This window comes from Equus asinus, chromosome 24, assembly GCF_041296235.1.
Source record: "Equus asinus isolate D_3611 breed Donkey chromosome 24, EquAss-T2T_v2, whole genome shotgun sequence".
Lineage (NCBI taxonomy): Eukaryota > Metazoa > Chordata > Mammalia > Perissodactyla > Equidae > Equus > Equus asinus.
The window spans coordinates 2,870,057-2,895,176 of NC_091813.1; positions in this window are offsets into that span (position 1 = coordinate 2,870,057).

The following is a 25,120-nucleotide window of genomic DNA, read 5'->3' on the forward strand; positions in this document are numbered from 1 at the left end:
AGTGCTCTTACAGCCTACCGGGAACATCTCTTACCAAGGCCTGTGAAACGCAGTTTCCTGGCAGGCCTGATCTGGCTGAAGTAGAACTTCTGCTCTGGGTGTGCTCCATTGCCCTAGAGCTGCCAGGCCCAAGGTGCTGCCTTGTTTCCAAAGGGGCAGAGAAGCCCCAAAGCATCTTGCTTCCAGCTCTCTGGGAAGCTAAGAACCAACTCGCTCTGCCCCGTGCTCTTACAGCCTACCGGGAGCATGTCTTTGAAAGGCCTGTGAAACGCACTTCCTTGGCAGGCCTGACCTGGCTGAAATAGAACTTCTGCTCTGGGTGTCCTCCATTGCCCTAGAGCTGCCAGGCCCAAAGGGCTGCCTTTTTCCAAAGACGGAGAGTGGACCCAAAGCATCTTGCTCCCAGCTCTTCGGGAAGCTAGGAAACAGCTGGCTCTGCCCAGTGCTCTTACAGCCTAAGAGAACATCTCTTTGAAAGGCCTGTGAAACGCAGTTTCTTGGCAGGCCTGACCTGGCTGAAGTAGAACTTCTGTTCTGGTTGTGCTACATAGGCCTAGAGCTACCAGGACCTAAGGGCTGCCTTGATTCCAAAGGGGAGAGAGGCCCCTAAGCATCTTGCCTCCAGCACTTTGGGAAGCTAAAAAACAACTGGCTCTGCCCAGTGCTCTCACAGCCTACCGTGAACATCTCTTACCAAGGGCTGTGAAACGCAGTTTCTGGGCAGGACTGATCTGCCTGAAGTAGAACTTCTGCTGTGGGTGTGCTCCATTGGCCTAGAGCTGCCAGGCCCAAACGGCTGCCTTGTGTCCAAAGGGAGAGAGAGGCCCCAAAGCATCTTGCTTCCAGCTCTGTGGGAAGCTAAAGCAACTGGCTCTCCACAGTGCTCTCACAGCCTACCGGGAACATCACTTACCAAGGCCTGTGAAACGCAGTTTCTTGGCAGGCCTGATCTGGCTGAAGTAGAACTCCAGCTCTGGGCGTGCTACTTTGGCCTAGAGCTGCCAGGCCCAAAGGGCCGCCTTGTTTCCAAAGGGGCTGAGAGTCCCCAAAGTATCTTGCTTCCAAATCTTTGGGAAGCTAAGAAACAACTGGCTCTGCACAGTGCTCTCACAGCCCACCGGCAACGTGACAGAGAAAGGCCTGTGAGACGCAGTTTCTTGGAAGGCCTGATCTGGCTGAGGTAGAACTTCTGCTCTGGGTGTACTCCATTGGCCTAGGGCTGCCAGGCCCAAAGGGCTGCCTTTATTTCCAAAGTGTGAGAGAGGCCCCAAAGCATCTTGCTTCCTGCTCTCTGGGAAGCTAAAACAGCTGGCTCTGCACAGTGCTCTCAAAGCCAACCGGGAACGTCACATACAAAGGCCTGTGAAACGCAGCTTCTTGACAGGCCTTATCTGGCTGAGGTAGAACTTGTGCTCTGGGTGTGCTACTTTGGCCTAGAGCTGCCATGCCCAAGGTGCTGCCTTGTTTCCAAAGGGGCAGAGAGGCCCCAAAGCATCTTGCTTCCAGCTCTCTGGGAAGCTAAGAACCAACTCGCTCTGCCCCGTGCTCTTACAGCCGACCGGGAACATGTCTTTGAAAGGCCTGTGAAACGCACTTCCTTGGCAGGCCTGACCTGGCTGAAATAGAACTTCTGCTCTGGGTGTGCTCCATTGCCCTAGAGCTGCCAGGCCCAAAGGGCTGCCTTTTTCCAGGGAGAGTGGACCCAAAGCATCTTGCTCCCAGCTCTTCGGGAAGCTAGGAAACAGCTGGCTCTGCCCAGTGCTCTTACAGCCTAAGAAAACATCTCTTTGAAAGGCCTGTGAAACGCAGTTTCTTGGCAGGCCTGACCTGGCTGAAGTAGAACTTCTGTTCTGGTTGTGCTACATAGGCCTAGAGCTACCAGGACCTAAGGGCTGCCTTGTTTCCAAACGGGGAGAGAGGCCCCAAAGCATCTTGCCTCCAGCACTTTGGGAAGCTAAAAAACAACTGGCTCTGCCCAGTGCTCTCACAGCCTACCGTGAACATCTCTTACCAAGGGCTGTGAAACGCAGTTTCTGGGCAGGACTGATCTGCCTGAAGTAGAACTTCTGCTGTGGGTGTGCTCCATTGGCCTAGAGCTGCCAGGCCCAAACGGCTGCCTTGTGTCCAAAGGGAGAGAGAGGCCCCAAACCATCTTGCTTCCAGCTCTGTGGGAAGCGAAAGCAACTGGCTCTCCACAGTGCTCTCACAGCCTACCGGGAACATCTCTTACCAAGGCCTGTGAAACGCAGTTTGTTGGTGGCCTGAACTGGCCGAAGTAGAACTTCTGCTCTGGGTGTGCTCCACTGGCCTAGAGCTACCTGCCCCAAAGGGCTGCCTTGATTCCAAAGTGAGAGAGTGGCACCAAAGCATCTTGCTTCCAGCTCTTCGGGAAGCTAAGAAACATCTGGCGTTGCCCAGTGCTCTTACAGCCTACCGGGTACATCTCTTACCAAGGCCTGTGAAACGCAGTTTCCTGGCAGGCCTGATTTGGCTGAAGTAGAACTTCTGCTCTGGGTGTGCTCCATTGCCCTAGAGCTGCCAGGCCCAAGGTGCTGCCTTCTTTCCAAAGGGGCAGAGAGGCCCCAAAGCATCTTGCTTCCAGCTCTCTGGGAAGCTAAGAACCAACTCGCTCTGCCCCGTGCTCTTACAGCCTACCGGGAACATGTCTTTGAAAGGCCTCTGAAACGCAGTTTCTTGGCAGGCCTGATCTGGCTGAAGTAGAACTCCTGCTCTGGGCGTGCTACTTTGGCCTAGAGCTGCCAGGCCCAAAGGGCCGCCTTGTTTCCAAAGGGGCTGAGAGTCCCCAAAGTATCGTGCTTCCAAATCTTTGGGAAGCTAAGAAACAACTGGCTCTGCACAGTGCTCTCACAGCCTACCGGCAACGTGACAGGGAAAGGCCTGTGAGACGCAGTTTCTTGGAAGGCCTGATCTGGCTGAGGTAGAACTTCTGCTCTGGGTGTGCTCCATTGGCCTAGAGCTGAAAGGCCCAAAGGTCGGCCTTGTTGGCAAAGGGGCAGGGAGCCCCCAAAGCATCTTGCTTCCAGCTCTTTGGAGAGCTAAGAAACAACTGGCTCTGCCCAGTGCTCTTACAGCCTAAGAGACAATCTCTTACCAAGGCCTGTGAAACGCACTTTGTTGGTGGCCTGATTTAGCTGAAGTAGAACTTCTGCTCTGGGTGTGCTCCATTGGCCTAGAGCTGCCTGGCCCAAAGGGCCGCCTTGTTTGCAAAGGGGATGAGAGGCCCCAAAGCATCTTGCTTCCAGCTCTTCGGGAAGCTAAGAAACATCTGGCGTTGCCCAGTGCTCTTACAGCCTACCGGGAACATCTCTTACCAAGGCCTGTGAAACGCAGTTTCCTGGCAGGCCTGATCTGGCTGAAGTAGAACTTCTGCGCTGGGTGTGCTCCATTGCCCTAGAGCTGCCAGGCCCAAAGGGCTGCCTTTTTCCAAAGACGGAGAGTGGACCCAAAGCATCTTGCTCCCAGCTCTTCGGGAAGCTATGAAACAGCTGGCTCTGCCCAGTGCTCTTACAGCCTAAGAGAACATCTCTTTGAAAGGCCTGTGAAACGCAGTTTCTTGGCAGGCCTGACCTGGCTGAAGTAGAACTTCTGTTCTGGTTGTGCTACATAGGCCTAGAGCTACCAGGACCTAAGGGCTGCCTTGTTTCCAAAGGGGGAGAGAGGCCCCAAAGCATCTTGCCTCCAGCACTTTGGGAAGCTAAAAAACAACTGGCTCTGCCCAGTGCTCTAACAGCCTACCGTGAACATCTCTTACCAAGGGCTGTGAAACGCAGTTTCTGGGCAGGACTGATCTGCCTGAAGTAGACCTTCTGCTGTGGGTGTGCTCCATTGGCCTAGAGCTGCCAGGCCCAAACGGCTGCCTTGTGTACAAAGGGAGAGAGAGGCCCCAAAGCATCTTGCTTCCAGCTCTGTGGGAAGCTAAAGCAACTGGCTCTCCACAGTGCTCTCACAGCCTACCGGGAACATCTCTTACCAAGGCCTGTGAAACGCAGTTTCTTGGCAGGCTTGATCTGGCTGAAGTAGAACTCCTGCTCTGGGCGTGCTACTTTGGCCTAGAGCTGCCAGGCCCAAAGGGCCGCCTTGTTTCCAAAGGGGCTGAGAGTCCCCAAAGTATCTGGCTTCCAAATCTTTGGGAATCTAAGAAACAACTGGCTCTGCACAGTGCTCTCACAGCCTACCGGCAACGTGACACAGAAAGGCCTGTGAGACGCAGTTTCTTGGAAGGCCTGATTTGGCTGAGGTAGAACTTCTGCTCTGGGTGTACTCCATTGGCCTAGGGCTGCCAGGCCCAAAGGGCTGAGTTTATTTCCAAAGTGTGAGAGAGGCCCCAAAGCATCTTGCTTCCTGCTCTCTGGGAAGCTAAAACAACTGGCTCTGCACAGTGCTCTCAAAGCCAACCGGGAACGTCACATACAAAGGCCTGTGAAACGCAGCTTCTTGACAGGCCTTATCTGGCTGAGGTAGAACTTGTGCTCTGGGTGTGCTACTTTGGCCTAGAGCTGCCAGGCACAAAGGCTGCTTTGTTTCCAAAGGGGGAGAGAGGCCCCAAATCATGTTGCTTCCAGCTGTTTTTGAAGCTAAGAAACAACTCGCTCTGCCAGGTACTCTTACAGCCTTCCGGGAACACCTCTTACGAAGGCCTGTGAAAAGCAGTTTCTTGGCAGGCCTGATCTGGCTGAGGTCGAACTTCTGCTCTGGGTGTGCTCCATTGCCCTAGAGCTGAAAGGCCCAAAGGGCTGCCTTGTTTCCAAAGGGGGAGAGAGGCCCCAAAGCATCTTGCTTCCACCTCTTGGGAAGCTAAGAAACAACTGGCTGTGCCCAGTGCTCTTATAGCCTAAGAGAACATCTCTTATCAAGGCCTGTGAAACGCACTTTCAAGGCAGGCCTGATCTGGAAGAAGTAGAACTTCTGCTCTGGTTGTGCTCCATTGCCCTAGAGCTGCCAGACCCAACGTGCTGCCTTGTTTCCAAAGGGGCAGAGAGGCCCCAAAGCGTCTTGCTTCCAGCTGTTAGGGAAACAAGGAAACAACTGGCTCTGCACCTTGCTCTCACAGCCTACCGGGAACGTCACATACAAAGGCCTCTGAAACGCAGTTCCTTGGCAGGCCTGATCTGGCTGAAGTAGGACTTCTGCTCTGGGTGTGCTCCATTGGCCTAGAGCTGAAAGGCCCAAAGGGATGCCTTGTTTGCAAAGGGGCAGAGAGGCCCCAAAGCATCTTGCTTCCAGCTGTTTGGGAAGCTAAGAAACAACTGGCTCTGCCCAGTGCTCTTACAGCCTGAGAGAAAATCTCTCACCAAGGCCTGTGAAACGCACTTTGTTGGTGGCCTGATCTAGCTGAAGTAGAACTTCTGCTATGGGTGTGCTCCATTGGCCTAGAGCTGCCTGGCCCAAAGTGCCGCCTTGTTCGCAAAGGGGATGAGAGGCCCCAAAGCATCTTGCTTCCAGCTCTTCGGGAAGCTAAGAAACATCTGGCGTTGCCCAGTGCTCTTACAGCCTAAGGGGAACATCTCTTACCAAGGCCTGTGAAACGCAGTTTGTTGGTGGCCTGAACTGGCTGAAGTAGAACTTCTGCTCTGGGTGTGCTCCACTGGCCTAGAGCTACCTGCCCCAAAGTGCTGCCTTGATTCCAAAGTGAGAGAGTGGCACCAAAGCATCTTGCTTCCAGCTCTTCGGGAAGCTAAGAAACATCTGGCGTTGCCCAGTGCTCTTACAGCCTACCGGGTACATCTCTTACCAAGGCCTGTGAAACGCCGATTCCTGGCAGGCCTGATTTGGCTGAAGTAGAACTTCTGCTCTGGGTGTGCTCCATTGCCCTAGAGCTGCCAGGCCCAAGGTGCTGCCTTCTTTCCAAAGGGGCAGAGAGGCCCCAAAGCATCTTGCTTCCAGCTCTCTGGGAAGCTAAGAACCAACTCGCTCTGGCCCGTGCTCTTACAGCCTACCGGGAACATGTCTTTGAAAGGCCTCTGAAACGCAGTTTCTTGGCAGGCCTGATCTGGCTGAAGTAGAACTCCTGCTCTGGGCGTGCTACTTTGGCCTAGAGCTGCCAGGCCCAAAGGGCCGCCTTGTTTCCAAAGGGGCTGAGAGTCCCCAAAGTATCTTGCTTCCAAATCTTTGGGAAGCTAAGAAACAACTGGCTCTGCACAGTGCTCTCACAGCCTACCGGCAACGTGACCGGGAAAGGCCTGTGAGACGCAGTTTCTTGGAAGGCCTGATCTGGCTGAGGTAGAACTTCTGCTCTGGGTGTGCTCCATTGGCCTAGAGCTGAAAGGCCCAAAGGTCGGCCTTGTTGGCAAAGGGGCAGGGAGCCCCCAAAGCATCTTGCTTCCAGCTCTTTGGAGAGCTAAGAAACAACTGGCTCTGCCCAGTGCTCTTACAGCCTAAGAGACAATCTCTTACCAAGGCCTGTGAAACGCACTTTGTTGGTGGCCTGATTTAGCTGAAGTAGAACTTCTGCTCTGGGTGTGCTCCATTGGCCTAGAGCTGCCTGGCCCAAAGGGCCGCCTTGTTTGCAAAGGGGATGAGAGGCCCCAAAGCATCTTGCTTCCAGCTCTTCGGGAAGCTAAGAAACATCTGGCGTTGCCCAGTGCTCTTACAGCCTACCGGGAACATCTCTTACCAAGGCCTGTGAAACGCCGTTTCCTGGCAGGCCTGATTTGGCTGAAGTAGAACTTCTGCTCTGGGTGTGCTCCATTGCCCTAGAGCTGCCATGCCCAAGGTGCTGCCTTGTTTCCAAAGGGGCAGAGAGGCCCCAAAGCATCTTGCTTCCAGCTCTCTGGGAAGCTAAGAACCAACTCGCTCTGCCCCGTGCTCTTACAGCCTACCGGGAACATGTCTTTGAAAGGCCTGTGAAACGCACTTCCTTGGCAGGCCTGACCTGGCTGAAATAGAACTTCTGCTCTGGGTGTGCTCCATTGCCCTAGAGCTGCCAGGCCCAAAGGGCTGCCTTTTTCCAAAGACGGAGAGTGGACCCAAAGCATCTTGCTCCCAGCTCTTCGGGAAGCTAGGAAACAGCTGGCTCTGCCCAGTGCTCTTACAGCCTAAGAAAACATCTCTTTGAAAGGCCTGTGAAACGCAGTTTCTTGGCAGGCCTGACCTGGCTAAAGTAGAACTTCTGTTCTGGTTGTGCTACATAGGCCTAGAGCTACCAGGACCTAAGGGCTGCCTTGTTTCCAAAGGGTGAGAGAGGCCCCAAAGCATCTTGCCTCCAGCACTTTGGGAAGCTAAAAAACAACTGGCTCTGCCCAGTGCTCTCACAGCCTACCGTGAACATCTCTTACCAAGGGCTGTGAAACGCAGTTTCTGGGCAGGACTGATCTGCCTGAAGTAGAACTTCTGCTGTGGGTGTGCTCCATTGGCCTAGAGCTGCCAGGCCCAAACGGCTGCCTTGTGTCCAAAGGGAGAGAGAGGCCCCAAAGCATCTTGCTTCCAGCTCTGTGGGAAGCTAAAGCAACTGGCTCTCCACAGTGCTCTCACAGCCTACCGGGAACATCTCTTACCAAGGCCTGTGAAACGCAGTTTGTTGGTGGCCTGAACTGGCCGAAGTAGAACTTCTGCTCTGGGTGTGCTCCACTGGCCTAGAGCTACCTGCCCCAAAGTGCTGCCTTGATTCCAAAGTGAGAGAGTGGCACCAAAGCATCTTGCTTCCAGCTCTTCGGGAAGCTAAGAAACATCTGGCGTTGCCCAGTGCTCTTACAGCCTACCGGGAACATCTCTTACCAAGGACTGTGAAACGCCGTTTCCTGGCAGGCCTGATTTGGCTGAAGTAGATCTTCTGCTCTGGGTGTGCTCCATTGCCCTAGAGCTGCCAGGCCCAAGGTGCTGCCTTGTTTCCAAAGTGTGAGAGAGGCCCCAAAGCATCTTGCTTCCTGCTCTCTGGGAAGCTAAAACAACTGGCTCTGCACAGTGCTCTCAAAGCCAACCGGGAACGTCACATACAAAGGCCTGTGAAACGCAGCTTCTTGACAGGCCTTATCTGGCTGAGGTAGAACTTGTGCTCTGGGTGTGCTACTTTGGCCTAGAGCTGCCAGGCACAAAGGCTGCTTTGTTTCCAAAGGGGGAGAGAGGCCCCAAATCATGTTGCTTCCAGCTGTTTTTGAAGCTAAGAAACAACTCGCTCTGCCAGGTACTCTTACAGCCTTCCGGGAACACCTCTTACGAAGGCCTGTGAAAAGCAGTTTCTTGGCAAGCCTGATCTGGCTGAGGTCGAACTTCTGCTCTGGGTGTGCTCCATTGCCCTAGAGCTGAAAGGCCCAAAGGGCTGCCTTGTTTCCAAAGGGGGAGAGAGGCCCCAAAGCGTCTTGCTTCCACCTCTTCGGAAGCTAAGAAACAACTGGCTGTGCCCAGTGCTCTTATAGCCTAAGAGAACATCTCTTATCAAGGCCTGTGAAACGCACTTTCTAGGCAGGCCTGATCTGGAAGAAGTAGAACTTCTGCTCTGGTTGTGCTCCATTGCCCTAGAGCTGCCAGACCCAACGTGCTGCCTTGATTCCAAAGGGGCAGAGAGGCCCCAAAGCGTCTTGCTTCCAGCTGTTTGGGAAACAAGGAAACAACTGGCTCTGCACCTTGCTCTCACAGCCTACCGGGAACGTCACATACAAAGGCCTCTGAAACGCAGTTCCTTGGCAGGCCTGATCTGGCTGAAGTAGGACTTCTGCTCTGGGTGTGCTCCATTGGCCTAGAGCTGAAAGGCCCAAAGGGATGCCTTGTTTGCAAAGGGGCAGAGAGGCCCCAAAGCATCTTGCTTCCAGCTCTTTGGGAAGCTAAGAAACAACTGGCTCTGCCCAGTGCTCTTACAGTCTGAGAGAAAATCTCTTACCAAGGCCTGTGAAACGCACTTTGTTGGTGGCCTGATCTAGCTGAAGTAGAACTTCTGCTCTGGGTGTGCTCCATTGGCCTAGAGCTGCCTGGCCCAAAGGGCCGCCTTGTTTGCAAAGGGGATGAGAGGCCCCAAAGCATCTTGCTTCCAGCTCTTCGGGAAGCTAAGAAACATCTGGCGTTGCCCAGTGCTCTTACAGCCTAAGGGGAACATCTCTTACCAAGGCCTGTGAAACGCAGTTTGTTGGTGGCCTGAACTGGCTGAAGTAGAACTTCTGCTCTGGGTGTGCTCCACTGGCCTAGAGCTACCTGCCCCAAAGTGCTGCCTTGATTCCAAAGTGAGAGAGTGGCACCAAAGCATCTTGCTTCCAGCTCTTCGGGAAGCTAAGAAACATCTGGCGTTGCCCAGTGCTCTTACAGCCTAAAGGGTACATCTCTTACCAAGGCCTGTGTAACGCCGTTTCCTGGCAGGCCTGATTTGGCTGAAGTAGAACTTCTGCTCTGGGTGTGCTCCATTGCCCTAGAGCTGCCAGGCCCAAGGTGCTGCCTTCTTTCCAAAGGGGCAGAGAGGCCCCAAAGCATCTTGCTTCCAGCTCTCTGGGAAGCTAAGAACCAACTCGCTCTGCCCCGTGCTCTTACAGCCTACCGGGAACATGTCTTTGAAAGGCCTGTGAAACGCAGTTTCTTGGCAGGCCTGATCTGGCTGAAGTAGAACTCCTGCTCTGGGCGTGCTACTTTGGCCTAGAGCTGCCAGGCCCAAAGGGCCGCCTTGTTTCCAAAGGGGCTGAGAGTCCCCAAAGTATCTTGCTTCCAAATCTTTGGGAAGCTAAGAAACAACTGGCTCTGCACAGTGCTCTCACAGCCTACCGGCAACGTGACCGGGAAAGGCCTGTGAGACGCAGTTTCTTGGAAGGCCTGATCTGGCTGAGGTAGAACTTCTGCTCTGGGTGTGCTCCATTGGCCTAGAGCTGAAAGGCCCAAAGGTCGGCCTTGTTGGCAAAGGGGTAGGGAGCCCCCAAAGCATCTTGCTTCCAGCTCTTTGGAGAGCTAAGAAACAACTGGCTCTGCCCAGTGCTCTTACAGCCTAAGAGACAATCTCTTACCAAGGCCTGTGAAACGCACTTTGTTGGTGGCCTGATTTAGCTGAAGTAGAACTTCTGCTCTGGGTGTGCTCCATTGGCCTAGAGCTGCCTGGCCCAAAGGGCCGCCTTGTTTGCAAAGGGGATGAGAGGCCCCAAAGCATCTTGCTTCCAGCTCTTCGGGAAGCTAAGAAACATCTGGCGTTGCCCAGTGCTCTTACAGCCTACCGGGAAAATCTCTTACCAAGGCCTGTGAAACGCCGTTTCCTGGCAGGCCTGATTTGGTTGAAGTAGAACTTCTGCTCTGGGTGTGCTCCATTGCCCTAGAGCTGCCATGCCCAAGGTGCTGCCTTGTTTCCAAAGGGGCAGAGAGGCCCCAAAGCATCTTGCTTCCAGCTCTCTGGGAATCTAAGAACCAACTCGCTCTGCCCAGTGCTCTTACAGCCTACCGGGAACATGTCTTTGACAGGCCTGTGAAACGCACTTCCTTGGCAGGCCTGACCTGGCTGAAATAGAACTTCTGCTCTGGGTGTGCTCCGTTGCCCTAGAGCTGCCAGGCCCAAAGGGCTGCCCTTTTCCAAAGACGGAGAGTGGACCCAAAGCATCTTGCTCCCAGCTCTTCGGGAAGCTAGGAAACAGCTGGCTCTGCCCAGTGCTCTTACAGCCTAAGAAAACATCTCTGAAAGGCCTGTGAAACGCAGTTTCTTGGCAGGCCTGACCTGGCTGAAGTAGAACTTCTGTTCTGGTTGTGCTACATAGGCCTAGAGCTACCAGGACCTAAGGGCTGCCTTGTTTCCAAACGGGGAGAGAGGCCCCAAAGCATCTTGCCTCCAGCACTTTGGGAAGCTAAAAAACAACTGGCTCTGCCCAGTGCTCTCACAGCCTACCGTGAACATCTCTTACCAAGGGCTGTGAAACGCAGTTTCTGGGCAGGACTGATCTGCCTGAAGTAGAACTTCTGCTGTGGGTGTGCTCCATTGGCCTAGAGCTGCCAGGCCCAAACGGCTGCCTTGTGTCCAAAGGGAGAGAGAGGCCCCAAAGCATCTTGCTTCCAGCTCTGTGGGAAGCTAAAGCAACTGGCTCTCCACAGTGCTCTCACAGCCTACCGGGAACATCTCTTACCAAGGCCTGTGAAACGCAGTTTGTTGGTGGCCTGAACTGGCTGAAGTAGAACTTCTGCTCTGGGTGTGCTCCACTGGCCTAGAGCTACCTGCCCCAAAGTGCTGCCTTGATTCCAAAGTGAGAGAGTGGCACCAAAGCATCTTGCTTCCAGCTCTTCGGGAAGCTAAGAAACATCTGGCGTTGCCCAGTGCTCTTACAGCCTAAAGGGTACATCTCTTACCAAGGCCTGTGTAACGCCGTTTCCTGGCAGGCCTGATTTGGCTGAAGTAGAACTTCTGCTCTGGGTGTGCTCCATTGCCCTAGAGCTGCCAGGCCCAAGGTGCTGCCTTCTTTCCAAAGGGGCAGAGAGGCCCCAAAGCATCTTGCTTCCAGCTCTCTGGGAAGCTAAGAACCAACTCGCTCTGCCCCGTGCTCTTACAGCCTACCGGGAACATGTCTTTGAAAGGCCTGTGAAACGCAGTTTCTTGGCAGGCCTGATCTGGCTGAAGTAGAACTCCTGCTCTGGGCGTGCTACTTTGGCCTAGAGCTGCCAGGCCCAAAGGGCCGCCTTGTTTCCAAAGGGGCTGAGAGTCCCCAAAGTATCTTGCTTCCAAATCTTTGGGAAGCTAAGAAACAACTGGCTCTGCACAGTGCTCTCACAGCCTACCGGCAACGTGACCGGGAAAGGCCTGTGAGACGCAGTTTCTTGGAAGGCCTGATCTGGCTGAGGTAGAACTTCTGCTCTGGGTGTGCTCCATTGGCCTAGAGCTGAAAGGCCCAAAGGTCGGCCTTGTTGGCAAAGGGGTAGGGAGCCCCCAAAGCATCTTGCTTCCAGCTCTTTGGAGAGCTAAGAAACAACTGGCTCTGCCCAGTGCTCTTACAGCCTAAGAGACAATCTCTTACCAAGGCCTGTGAAACGCACTTTGTTGGTGGCCTGATTTAGCTGAAGTAGAACTTCTGCTCTGGGTGTGCTCCATTGGCCTAGAGCTGCCTGGCCCAAAGGGCCGCCTTGTTTGCAAAGGGGATGAGAGGCCCCAAAGCATCTTGCTTCCAGCTCTTCGGGAAGCTAAGAAACATCTGGCGTTGCCCAGTGCTCTTACAGCCTACCGGGAAAATCTCTTACCAAGGCCTGTGAAACGCCGTTTCCTGGCAGGCCTGATTTGGTTGAAGTAGAACTTCTGCTCTGGGTGTGCTCCATTGCCCTAGAGCTGCCATGCCCAAGGTGCTGCCTTGTTTCCAAAGGGGCAGAGAGGCCCCAAAGCATCTTGCTTCCAGCTCTCTGGGAATCTAAGAACCAACTCGCTCTGCCCAGTGCTCTTACAGCCTACCGGGAACATGTCTTTGACAGGCCTGTGAAACGCACTTCCTTGGCAGGCCTGACCTGGCTGAAATAGAACTTCTGCTCTGGGTGTGCTCCGTTGCCCTAGAGCTGCCAGGCCCAAAGGGCTGCCCTTTTCCAAAGACGGAGAGTGGACCCAAAGCATCTTGCTCCCAGCTCTTCGGGAAGCTAGGAAACAGCTGGCTCTGCCCAGTGCTCTTACAGCCTAAGAAAACATCTCTGAAAGGCCTGTGAAACGCAGTTTCTTGGCAGGCCTGACCTGGCTGAAGTAGAACTTCTGTTCTGGTTGTGCTACATAGGCCTAGAGCTACCAGGACCTAAGGGCTGCCTTGTTTCCAAACGGGGAGAGAGGCCCCAAAGCATCTTGCCTCCAGCACTTTGGGAAGCTAAAAAACAACTGGCTCTGCCCAGTGCTCTCACAGCCTACCGTGAACATCTCTTACCAAGGGCTGTGAAACGCAGTTTCTGGGCAGGACTGATCTGCCTGAAGTAGAACTTCTGCTGTGGGTGTGCTCCATTGGCCTAGAGCTGCCAGGCCCAAACGGCTGCCTTGTGTCCAAAGGGAGAGAGAGGCCCCAAAGCATCTTGCTTCCAGCTCTGTGGGAAGCTAAAGCAACTGGCTCTCCACAGTGCTCTCACAGCCTACCGGGAACATCTCTTACCAAGGCCTGTGAAACGCAGTTTGTTGGTGGCCTGAACTGGCTGAAGTAGAACTTCTGCTCTGGGTGTGCTCCACTGGCCTAGAGCTACCTGCCCCAAAGTGCTGCCTTGATTCCAAAGTGAGAGAGTGGCACCAAAGCATCTTGCTTCCAGCTCTTCGGGAAGCTAAGAAACATCTGGCGTTGCCCAGTGCTCTTACAGCCTAAAGGGTACATCTCTTACCAAGGCCTGTGTAACGCCGTTTCCTGGCAGGCCTGATTTGGCTGAAGTAGAACTTCTGCTCTGGGTGTGCTCCATTGCCCTAGAGCTGCCAGGCCCAAGGTGCTGCCTTCTTTCCAAAGGGGCAGAGAGGCCCCAAAGCATCTTGCTTCCAGCTCTCTGGGAAGCTAAGAACCAACTCGCTCTGCCCCGTGCTCTTACAGCCTACCGGGAACATGTCTTTGAAAGGCCTGTGAAACGCAGTTTCTTGGCAGGCCTGATCTGGCTGAAGTAGAACTCCTGCTCTGGGCGTGCTACTTTGGCCTAGAGCTGCCAGGCCCAAAGGGCCGCCTTGTTTCCAAAGGGGCTGAGAGTCCCCAAAGTATCTTGCTTCCAAATCTTTGGGAAGCTAAGAAACAACTGGCTCTGCACAGTGCTCTCACAGCCTACCGGCAACGTGACCGGGAAAGGCCTGTGAGACGCAGTTTCTTGGAAGGCCTGATCTGGCTGAGGTAGAACTTCTGCTCTGGGTGTGCTCCATTGGCCTAGAGCTGAAAGGCCCAAAGGTCGGCCTTGTTGGCAAAGGGGTAGGGAGCCCCCAAAGCATCTTGCTTCCAGCTCTTTGGAGAGCTAAGAAACAACTGGCTCTGCCCAGTGCTCTTACAGCCTAAGAGACAATCTCTTACCAAGGCCTGTGAAACGCACTTTGTTGGTGGCCTGATTTAGCTGAAGTAGAACTTCTGCTCTGGGTGTGCTCCATTGGCCTAGAGCTGCCTGGCCCAAAGGGCCGCCTTGTTTGCAAAGGGGATGAGAGGCCCCAAAGCATCTTGCTTCCAGCTCTTCGGGAAGCTAAGAAACATCTGGCGTTGCCCAGTGCTCTTACAGCCTACCGGGAAAATCTCTTACCAAGGCCTGTGAAACGCCGTTTCCTGGCAGGCCTGATTTGGTTGAAGTAGAACTTCTGCTCTGGGTGTGCTCCATTGCCCTAGAGCTGCCATGCCCAAGGTGCTGCCTTGTTTCCAAAGGGGCAGAGAGGCCCCAAAGCATCTTGCTTCCAGCTCTCTGGGAATCTAAGAACCAACTCGCTCTGCCCAGTGCTCTTACAGCCTACCGGGAACATGTCTTTGACAGGCCTGTGAAACGCACTTCCTTGGCAGGCCTGACCTGGCTGAAATAGAACTTCTGCTCTGGGTGTGCTCCGTTGCCCTAGAGCTGCCAGGCCCAAAGGGCTGCCCTTTTCCAAAGACGGAGAGTGGACCCAAAGCATCTTGCTCCCAGCTCTTCGGGAAGCTAGGAAACAGCTGGCTCTGCCCAGTGCTCTTACAGCCTAAGAAAACATCTCTGAAAGGCCTGTGAAACGCAGTTTCTTGGCAGGCCTGACCTGGCTGAAGTAGAACTTCTGTTCTGGTTGTGCTACATAGGCCTAGAGCTACCAGGACCTAAGGGCTGCCTTGTTTCCAAACGGGGAGAGAGGCCCCAAAGCATCTTGCCTCCAGCACTTTGGGAAGCTAAAAAACAACTGGCTCTGCCCAGTGCTCTCACAGCCTACCGTGAACATCTCTTACCAAGGGCTGTGAAACGCAGTTTCTGGGCAGGACTGATCTGCCTGAAGTAGAACTTCTGCTGTGGGTGTGCTCCATTGGCCTAGAGCTGCCAGGCCCAAACGGCTGCCTTGTGTCCAAAGGGAGAGAGAGGCCCCAAAGCATCTTGCTTCCAGCTCTGTGGGAAGCTAAAGCAACTGGCTCTCCACAGTGCTCTCACAGCCTACCGGGAACATCTCTTACCAAGGCCTGTGAAACGCAGTTTGTTGGTGGCCTGAACTGGCCGAAGTAGAACTTCTGCTCTGGGTGTGTTCCACTGGCCTAGAGCTACCTGCCCCAAAGGGCTGCCTTGATTCCAAAGTGAGAGAGTGGCACCAAAGCATCTTGCTTCCAGCTCTTCGGGAAGCTAAGAAACATCTGGCGTTGCCCAGTGCTCTTACAGCCTACCGGGAACATCTCTTACCAAGGCCTGTGAAACGCCGTTTCCTGGCAGGCCTGATTTGGCTGAAGTAGAACTTCTGCACTGGGTGTGCTCCATTGCCCTAGAGCTGCCAGGCCCAAGGTGCTGCCTTGTTTCCAAAGGGGCAGAGAGGCCCCAAAGCATCTTGCTTCCAGCATCTGGGAAGCTAAGACCCAACTCGCTCTGCCCCGTGCTCTTACAGCCTACCGGGAACATGTCTTTGAAAGGCCTGTGAAACGCAGTTTCTTGGCAGGCCTGATCTGGCTGAAGTAGAACTCCTGCTCTGGGCGTGCTACTTTGGCCTAGAGCTGCCAGGCCCAAAGGGCCGCCTTGTTTCCAAAGGGGCTGAGAGTCCCCAAAGTACCTTGCTTCCAAATCTTTGGGAAGCTAAGAAACAACTGGCTCTGCACAGTGCTCTCACAGCCTACCGGCAACGTGACAGGGAAAGGCCTGTGAGACGCAGTTTCTTGGAAGGCCTGATCTGGCTGAGGTAGAACTTCTGCTCTGGGTGTGCTCCATTGGCCTAGAGCTGAAAGGCCCAAAGGTCGGCCTTGTTGGCAAAGGGGCAGGGAGCCCCCAAAGCATCTTGCTTCCAGCTCTTTGGAGAGCTAAGAAACAACTGGCTCTGCCCAGTGCTCTTACAGCCTAAGAGAAAATCTCTTACCAAGGCCTGTGAAACGCACTTTGTTGGTGGCCTGATTTAGCTGAAGTAGAACTTCTGCTCTGGGTGTGCTCCATTGGCCTAGAGCTGCCTGGCCCAAAGGGCCGCCCTGTTTGCAAAGGGGATGAGAGGCCCCAAAGCATCTTGCTTCCAGCTCTTCGGGAAGCTAAGAAACATCTGGCGTTGCCCAGTGCTCTTACAGCCTACCGGGAACATCTCTTACCAAGGCCTGTGAAACGCAGCTTCTTGACAGGCCTTATCTGGCTGAGGTAGAACTTGTGCTCTGGGTGTGCTACTTTGGCCTAGAGCTGCCAGGCACAAAGGCTGCTTTCTTTCCAAAGGGGAGAGAGGCCCCAAATCATGTTGCTTCCAGCTGTTTTTGAAGCTAAGAAACAACTCGCTCTGCCAGGTACTCTTACAGCCTTCCGGGAACACCTCTTACGAAGGCCTGTGAAAAGCAGTTTCTTGGCAGGCCTGATCTGGCTGAGGTCGAACTTCTGCTCTGGGTGTGCTCCATTGCCCTAGAGCTGAAAGGCCCAAAGGGCTGCCTTGTTTCCAAAGGGGGAGAGACGCCCCAAAGCATCTTGCTTCCACCTCTTGGGAAGCTAAGAAACAACTGGCTGTGCCCAGTGCTTTTATAGCCTAAGAGAACATCTCTTATCAAGGCCTGTGAAACGCACTTTCTAGGCAGGCCTGATCTGGAAGAAGTAGAACTTCTGCTCTGGTTGTGCTCCATTGGCCTAGAGCTGCCAGACCCAACGTGCTGCCTTGTTTCCAAAGGGGCAGAGAGGCTCCAAAGCGTCTTGCTTCCAGCTGTTTGGGAAACAAGGAAACAACTGGCTCTGCACCGTGCTCTCACAGCCTACCGGGAACGTCACATACAAAGGCCTCTGAAACTCAGTTCCTTGGCAGGCCTGATCTGGCTGAAGTAGGACTTCTGCTCTGGGTGTGCTCCATTGGCTTAGAGCTGAAAGGCCCAAAGGTCGGCCTTGTTGGCAAAGGGGCAGGGAGCCCCCAAAGCATCTTGCTTACAGCTCTTTGGGAAGCTAAGAAACAACTGGCTCTGCCCAGTGCTCTTACAGCCTAAGAGACAATCTCTTACCAAGGCCTGTGAAACGCACTTTGTTGGTGGCCTGATCTAGCTGAAGTAGAACTTCTGCTCTGGGTGTGCTCCATTGGCCTAGAGCTGCCTGGCCCCAAGGGCCGCCTTGTTTGCCAAGGGGCAGAGAGGCCCCAAAGCATCTTGCTTCCAGCTCTTCGGGAAGCTAAGAAACATCTGGCGTTGCCCAGTGCTCTTACAGCCTACCGGGAACATCTCTTACCAAGGCCTGTGAAACGCAGTTTGTTGGTGGCCTGAACTGGCCGAAGTAGAACTTCTGTTCTGGTTGTGCTACATAGGCCTAGAGCTACCAGGACCTAAGGGCTGCCTTGTTTCCAAAGGGGGAGAGAGGCCCCAAAGCATCTTGCCTCCAGCACTTTGGTAAGCTAAAAAACAACTGGTTCTGCCCAGTGCTCTCACAGCCTACCGTGAACATCTCTTACCAAGGGCTGTGAAACGCAGTTTCTGGGCAGGACTGATCTGCCTGAAGTAGAACTTCTGCTGTGGGTGTGCTCCATTGGCCTAGAGCTGCCAGGCCCAAACGGCTGCCTTGTGTCCAAAGGGAGAGAGAGGCCCCAAAGCATCTTGCTTCCAGCTCTGTGGGAAGTTAAAGCAACTGGCTCTCCACAGTGTTCTCACAGCCTACCGGGAACATCTCTTACCAAGGCCTGTGAAACGCAGTTTCTTGGCAGGCCTGATCTGGCTGAAGTAGAACTCCTGCTCTGGGCGTGCTACTTTGGCCTAGAGCTGCCAGGCCCAAAGGGCCGCCTTGTTTCCAAAGGGGCTGAGAGTCCCCAAAGTATCTTGCTTCCAAATCTTTGGGAAGCTAAGACACAACTGGCTCTGCACAGTGCTCTCACAGCCTACCGGCAACGTGACAGAGAAAGGCCTGTGAGACGCAGTTTCTTGGAAGGCCTGATCTGGCTGAGGTAGAACTTCTGCTCTGGGTGTACTCCATTGGCCTAGGGCTGCCAGGCCCAAAGGGCTGCCTTTATTTCCAAAGTGTGAGAGAGGCCCGAAAGCATCTTGCTTCCTGCTCTCTGGGAAGCTAAAACAACTGGCTCTGCACAGTGCTCTCAAAGCCAACCGGGAACGTCACATACAAAGGCCTGTGAAACGCAGCTTCTTGATAGGCCTTATCTGGCTGAGGTAGAACTTGTGCTCTGGGTGTGCTACTTTGGCCTAGAGCTGCCAGGCACAAAGGCTGCTTTGTTTCCAAAGGGGGAGAGAGGCCCCAAATCATGTTGCTTCCAGCTGTTTTTGAAGCTAAGAAACAACTCGCTCTGCCAGGTATTCTTACAGCCTTCCGGGAACACCTCTTACGAAGGCCTGTGAAAAGCAGTTTCTTGGCAGGCCTGATCTGGCTGAGGTAGAACTTCTGCTCTGGGTGTGCTCCATTGGCCTAGAGCTGAAAGGCCCAAAGGGATGCCTTGTTTGCAAAGGGGCAGAGAGGCCCCAAAGCATCTTGCTTCCAGCTCTTTGGGAAGCTAAGAAACAACTGGCTCTGCCCAGTGCTCTTACAGCCTGAGAGAAAATCTATTACCAAGGCCTGTGAAACGCACTTTGTTGGTGGCCTGATCTAGCTGAAGTAGAACTTCTGCTCTGGGTGTGCTCCATTGACCTAGAGCTGCCTGGCCCAAAGGGCCGCCTTGTTTGCAAAGGGGATGAGAGGCCCCAAAGCATCTTGCTTCCAGCTCTTCGGGAAGCTAAGAAACATCTGGCGTTGCCCAGTGCTCTTACAGCCTACCGGGAACATCTCTTACCAAGGCCTGTGAAACGCAGTTTGTTGGTGGCCTGAACAGGCCGAAGTAGAACTTCTGCTCTGGGTGTGCTCCACTGGCCTAGAGCTACCTGCCCCAAAGGGCTGCCTTGATTCCAAAGTGAGAGAGTGGCACCAAAGCATCTTGCTTCCAGCTCTTCGGGAAGCTAAGAAACATCTGGCGTTGCCCAGTGCTCTTACAGGGTACCGGGAACATCTCTTACCAAGGCCTGTGAAACGCCGTTTCCTGGCAGGCCTGATTTGGCTGAAGTAGAACTTCTGCTCTGGGTGTGCTCCATTGCCCTAGAGCTGCCAGGCCCAAGGTGCTGCCTTGTTTCCAAAGGGGCAGAGAGGCCCCAAAGCATCTTGCTTCCAGCTCTCTGGGAAGCTAAGAACCAACTCGCTCTGGCCCGTGCTCTTACAGCCTACCGGGAACATGTCTTTGAAAGGCCTGTGAAACGCAGTTTCCTGGCAGGCCTCATCTGGCTGAAGTAGAACTCCGGCTCTGGGTGTGCTCCATTGCCCTAGAGCTGCCAGGCCCAAAGTGCTGCCCTGTTTCCAAGGGGCAGAGAGGCCCAAAGCATCTTGCTTCCCGGTCTTTGCGAAGCTAAGAAACAACTGGCTCTGCCCAGTGCTCTTACACCTACCGGGAACATCTCTTACCAAGGCCTGTCAAACGCTGTTTCTTTGCAGGCCTGATCAGGCTGAAGTAGAACTCCTGCTCTGCGTGTGCTCCATTGGCCTAGAGCTTCCCGACCCAAAAGGCTGCCTTGTTCCCAAACGGGCAGAGGGGTCCCAAGCATCTTGCTTCCAGCTTTTCAGGAAGGTAAGAAACAACTGGCTCTGCCCAGTGCTCTTACAGCCTACTGGGAACATCTCTTACCAAGGCCTGTGAAACGCAGTTTCCTGGCAGGCCTGATCTGGCTGAAGTAGAACTTCTGCTCTGGGTGTGCTCCATTGCCCTAGAGCTGCCAGGCCCAAAGGGCTGCCTTGTTTCCAAAGACGGAGAGTGGACCCAAAGCATCTTGCTCCCAGCTCTTCGGGAAGCTAAGAAACAGCTGGCTCTGCCCAGTGCTCTTACAGACTAAGAGAACATGTCTTTGAAAGGCCTGTGAAACGCAGTTTCTTGGCAGGCCTGATCTGGCTGAAGTAGAACTCCTGCTCTGGGCGTGCTACTTTGGCCTAGAGCTGCCAGGCCCAAAGGGCCGCCTTGTTTCCAAAGGGGCTGAGAGTCCTCAAAGTATCTTGCTTCCAAATCTTTGGGAAGCTAAGAAACAACTGGCTCTGCACAGTGCTCTCACAGCCTACCGGCAACGTGACAGAGAAAGGCCTGTGAGACGCAGTTTCTTGGAAGGCCTGATCTGGCTGAGGTAGAACTTCTGCTCTAGGTGTACTCCATTGGCCTAGGGCTGCCAGGCCCAAAGGGCTGCCTTTATTTCCAAAGTGTGAGAGAGGCCCCAAAGCATCTTGCTTCCTGCTCTCTGGGAAGCTAAAACAGCTGGCTCTGCACAGTGCTCTCAAAGCCAACCGGGAACGTCACATACAAAGGCCTGTGAAACGCAGCTTCTTGACAGGCCTTATCTGGCTGAGGTAGAACTTGTGCTCTGGGTGTGCTACTTTGGCCTAGAGCTGCCAGGCACAAAGGCTGCTTTGTTTCCAAAGGGGGAGAGAGGCCCCAAATCATGTTGCTTCCAGCTGTTTTTGAAGCTAAGAAACAACTCGCTCTGCCAGGTACTCTTACAGCCTTCCGGGAACACCTCTTACGAAGGCCTGTGAAAAGCAGTTTCTTGGCAGGCCTGATCTGGCTGAGGTCGAACTTCTGCTCTGGGTGTGCTCCATTGCCCTAGAGCTGAAAGGCCCAAAGGGCTGCCTTGTTTCCAAAGGGGGAGAGAGGCCCCAAAGCGTCTTGCTTCCACCTCTTCGGAAGCTAAGAAACAACTGGCTGTGCCCAGTGCTCTTATAGCCTAAGAGAACATCTCTTATCAAGGCCTGTGAAACGCACTTTCTAGGCAGGCCTGATCTGGAAGAAGTAGAACTTCTGCTCTGGTTGTGCTCCATTGCCCTAGAGCTGCCAGACCCAACGTGCTGCCTTGTTTCCAAAGGGGCAGAGAGGCCCCAAAGCGTCTTGCTTCCAGCTGTTTGGGAAACAAGGAAACAACTGGCTCTGCACCGTGCTCTCACAGCCTACCGGGAACGTCACATACAAAGGCCTCTGAAACGCAGTTCCTTGGCAGGCCTGATCTGGCTGAGGTAGAACTTCTGCTCTGGGTGTGCTCCATTGGCTTAGAGCTGAAAGGCCCAAAGGTCGGCCTTGTTTGCAAAGGGGATGAGAGGCCCCAAAGCATCTTGCTTCCAGCTCTTCGGGAAGCTAAGAAACATCTGGCGTTGCCCAGTGCTCTTACAGCCTACCGGGAAAATCTCTTACCAAGGCCTGTGAAACGCCGTTTCCTGGCAGGCCTGATTTGGCTGAAGTAGAACTTCTGCTCTGGGTGTGCTCCATTGCCCTAGTGCTGCCATGCCCAAGGTGCTGCCTTGTTTCCAAACGGGCAGAGAGGCCCCAAAGCATCTTGCTTCCAGCTCTCTGGGAAGCTAAGAACCAACTCGCTCTGCCCCGTGCTCTTACAGCCTACCGGGAACATGTCTTTGAAAGGCCTGTGAAACGCACTTCCTTGGCAGGCCTGACCTGGCTGAAATAGAACTTCTGCTCTGGGTGTGCTCCATTGGCCTAGAGCTGCCAGGCCCAAAGGGCTGCCTTTTTCCAAAGACGGAGAGTGGACCCAAAGCATCTTGCTCCCAGCTCTTCGGGAAGCTAGGAAACAGCTGGCTCTGCCCAGTGCTCTTACAGCCTAAGAAAACATCTCTTTGAAAGGCCTGTGAAACGCAGTTTCTTGGCAGGCCTGACCTGGCTGAAGTAGAACTTCTGTTCTGGTTGTGCTACATAGGCCTAGAGCTACCAGGACCTAAGGGCTGCCTTGTTTCCAAACGGGGAGAGAGGCCCCAAAGCATCTTGCCTCCAGCACTTTGGGAAGCTAAAAAACAACTGGCTCTGCCCAGTGCTCTCACAGCCTACCGTGAACATCTCTTACCAAGGGCTGTGAAACGCAGTTTCTGGGCAGGACTGATCTGCCTGAAGTAGAACTTCTGCTGTGGGTGTGCTCCATTGGCCTAGAGCTGCCAGGCCCAAACGGCTGCCTTGTGTCCAAAGGGAGAGAGAGGCCCCAAAGCATCTTGCTTGCAGCTCTGTGGGAAGCTAAAGCAACTGGCTCTCCACAGTGCTCTCACAGCCTACCGGGAACATCTCTTACCAAGGCCTGTGAAACGCAGTTTGTTGGTGGCCTGAACTGGCCGAAGTAGAACTTCTGCTCTGGGTGTGCTCCACTGGCCTAGAGCTACCTGCCCCAAAGGGCTGCCTTGATTCCAAAGTGAGAGAGTGGCACCAAAGCATCTTGCTTCCAGCTCTTCGGGAAGCTAAGAAACATCTGGCGTTGCCCAGTGCTCTTACAGGGTACCGGGAACATCTCTTACCAAGGCCTGTGAAACGCCGTTTCCTGGCAGGCCTGATTTGGCTGAAGTAGAACTTCTGCTCTGGGTGTGCTCCATTGCCCTAGAGCTGCCAGGCCCAAGGTGCTGCCTTGTTTCCAAAGGGGCAGAGAGGCCCCAAAGCATCTTGCTTCCAGCTCTCTGGGAAGCTAAGAACCAACTCGCTCTGCCCCGTGCTCTTACAGCCTACCGGGAACATGTCTTTGAAAGGCCTGTGAAACGCAGTTTCTTGGCAGGCCTGATCTGGCTGAAGTAGAACTCCTGCTCTGGGCGTGCTACTTTGGCCTAGAGCTGCCAAGCCCAAAGGGCCGCCTTGTTTCCAAAGGGGCTGAGAGTCCCCAAAGTACCTTGCTTCCAAATCTTTGGGAAGCTAAGAAACAACTGGCTCTGCACAGTGCTCTCACAGCCTACCGGCAACGTGACCGGGAAAGGCCTGTGAGACGCAGTTTCTTGGCAGGCCTGATCTGGCTGAGGTAGAACTTCTGCTCTGGGTGTGCTCCATTGGCCTAGAGCTGAAAGGCCCAAAGGTCGGCCTTGTTGGCAAAGGGGCAGGGAGCCCCCAAAGCATCTTGCTTCCAGCTCTTTGGAGAGCTAAGAAACAACTGGCTCTGCCCAGTGCTCTTACAGCCTAAGAGACAATCTCTTACCAAGGACTGTGAAACGCACTTTGTTGGTGGCCTGATTTAGCTGAAGTAGAACTTCTGCTCTGGGTGTGCTCCATTGGCCTAGAGCTGCCTGGCACAAAGGGCCGCCTTGTTTGCAAAGGGGATGAGAGGCCCCAAAGCATCTTGCTTCCAGCTCTTCGGGAAGCTAAGAAACATCTGGCGTTGCCCAGTGCTCTTACAGCCTACCGGGAAAATCTCTTACCAAGGCCTGTGAAACGCCGTTTCCTGGCAGGCCTGATTTGGCTGAAGTAGAACTTCTGCTCTGGGTGTGCTCCATTGCCCTAGAGCTGCCAGGCCCAAGGTGCTGCCTTGTTTCCAAAGGGGCAGAGAGGCCCCAAAGCATCTTGCTTCCAGCTCTCTGGGAAGCTAAGAACCAACTCGCTCTGCCCCGTGCTCTTACAGCCTACCGGGAGCATGTCTTTGAAAGGCCTGTGAAACGCACTTCCTTGGCAGGCCTGACCTGGCTGAAATAGAACTTCTGCTCTGGGTGTGCTCCATTGGCCTAGAGCTGCCAGGCCCAAAGGGCTGCCTTTTTCCAAAGACGGAGAGTGGACCCAAAGCATCTTGCTCCCAGCTCTTCGGGAAGCTAGGAAACAGCTGGCTCTGCCCAGTGCTCTTACAGCCTAAGAAAACATCTCTTTGAAAGGCCTGTGAAACGCAGTTTCTTGTCAGGCCTGACCTGGCTGAAGTAGAACTTCTGTTCTGGTTGTGCTACATAGGCCTAGAGCTACCAGGACCTAAGGGCTGCCTTGTTTCCAAAGGGGGAGAGAGGCCCCAAAGCATCTTGCCTCCAGCACTTTGGGAAGCTAAAAAACAACTGGCTCTGCCCAGTGCTCTCACAGCCTACCGTGAACATCTCTTACCAAGGGCTGTGAAACGCAGTTTCTGGGCAGGACTGATCTGCCTGAAGTAGATCTTCTGCTGTGGGTGTGCTCCATTGGCCTAGAGCTGCCAGGCCCAAACGGCTGCCTTGTGTCCAAAGGGAGAGAGAGGCCCCAAAGCATCTTGCTTCCAGCTCTGTGGGAAGCTAAAGCAACTGGCTCTCCACAGTGCTCTCACAGCCTACCGGGAACATCTCTTACCAAGGCCTGTGAAACGCAGTTTGTTGGTGGCCTCAACTGGCCGAAGTAGAACTTCTGCTCTGGGTGTGCTCCACTGGCCTAGAGCTACCTGCCCCAAAGGGCTGCCTTGATTCCAAAGTGAGAGAGTGGCACCAAAGCATCTTGCTTCCAGCTCTTCGGGAAGCTAAGAAACATCTGGCGTTGCCCAGTGCTCTTACAGCCTACCGGGAACATCTCTTACCAAGGCCTGTGAAACGCCGTTTCCTGGCAGGCCTGATTTGGCTGAAGTAGAACTTCTGCTCTGGGTGTGCTCCATTGCCCTAGAGCTGCCAGGCCCAAGGTGCTGCCTTGTTTCCAAAGGGGCAGAGAGGCCCCAAAGCATCTTGCTTCCAGCTCTCTGGGAAGCTAAGAACCAACTCGCTCTGCCCCGTGCTCTTACAGCCTACCGGGAACATGTCTTTGAAAGGCCTGTGAAACGCAGTTTCTTGGCAGGCCTGATCTGGCTGAAGTAGAACTCCTACTCTGGGCGTGCTACTTTGGCCTAGAGCTGCCAGGCCCAAAGGGCCGCCTTGTTTCCAAAGGGGCTGAGAGTCCCCAAAGTACCTTGCTTCCAAATCTTTGGGAAGCTAAGAAACAACTGGCTCTGCACAGTGCTCTTACACCTACCGGGAACATCTCTTACCAAGGCCTGTCAAACGCTGTTTCTTTGCAGGCCTGATCAGGCTGAAGTAGAACTCCTGCTCTGCGTGTGCTCCATTGGCCTAGAGCTTCCCGACCCAAAAGGCTGCCTTGTTCCCAAACGGGCAGAGGGGTCCCAAGCATCTTGCTTCCAGCTTTTCAGGAAGGTAAGAAACAACTGGCTCTGCCCAGTGCTCTTACAGCCTACCGGGAACATCTCTTACCAAGGCCTGTGAAACGCAGTTTCCTGGCAGGCCTGATCTGGCTGAAGTAGAACTTCTGCTCTGGGTGTGCTCCATTGCCCTAGAGCTGCCAGGCCCAAGGTGCTGCCTTGTTTCCAAAGGGGCAGAGAAGCCCCAAAGCATCTTGCTTCCAGCTCTCTGGGAAGCTAAGAACCAACTCGCTCTGCCCCGTGCTCTTACAGCCTACCGGGAGCATGTCTTTGAA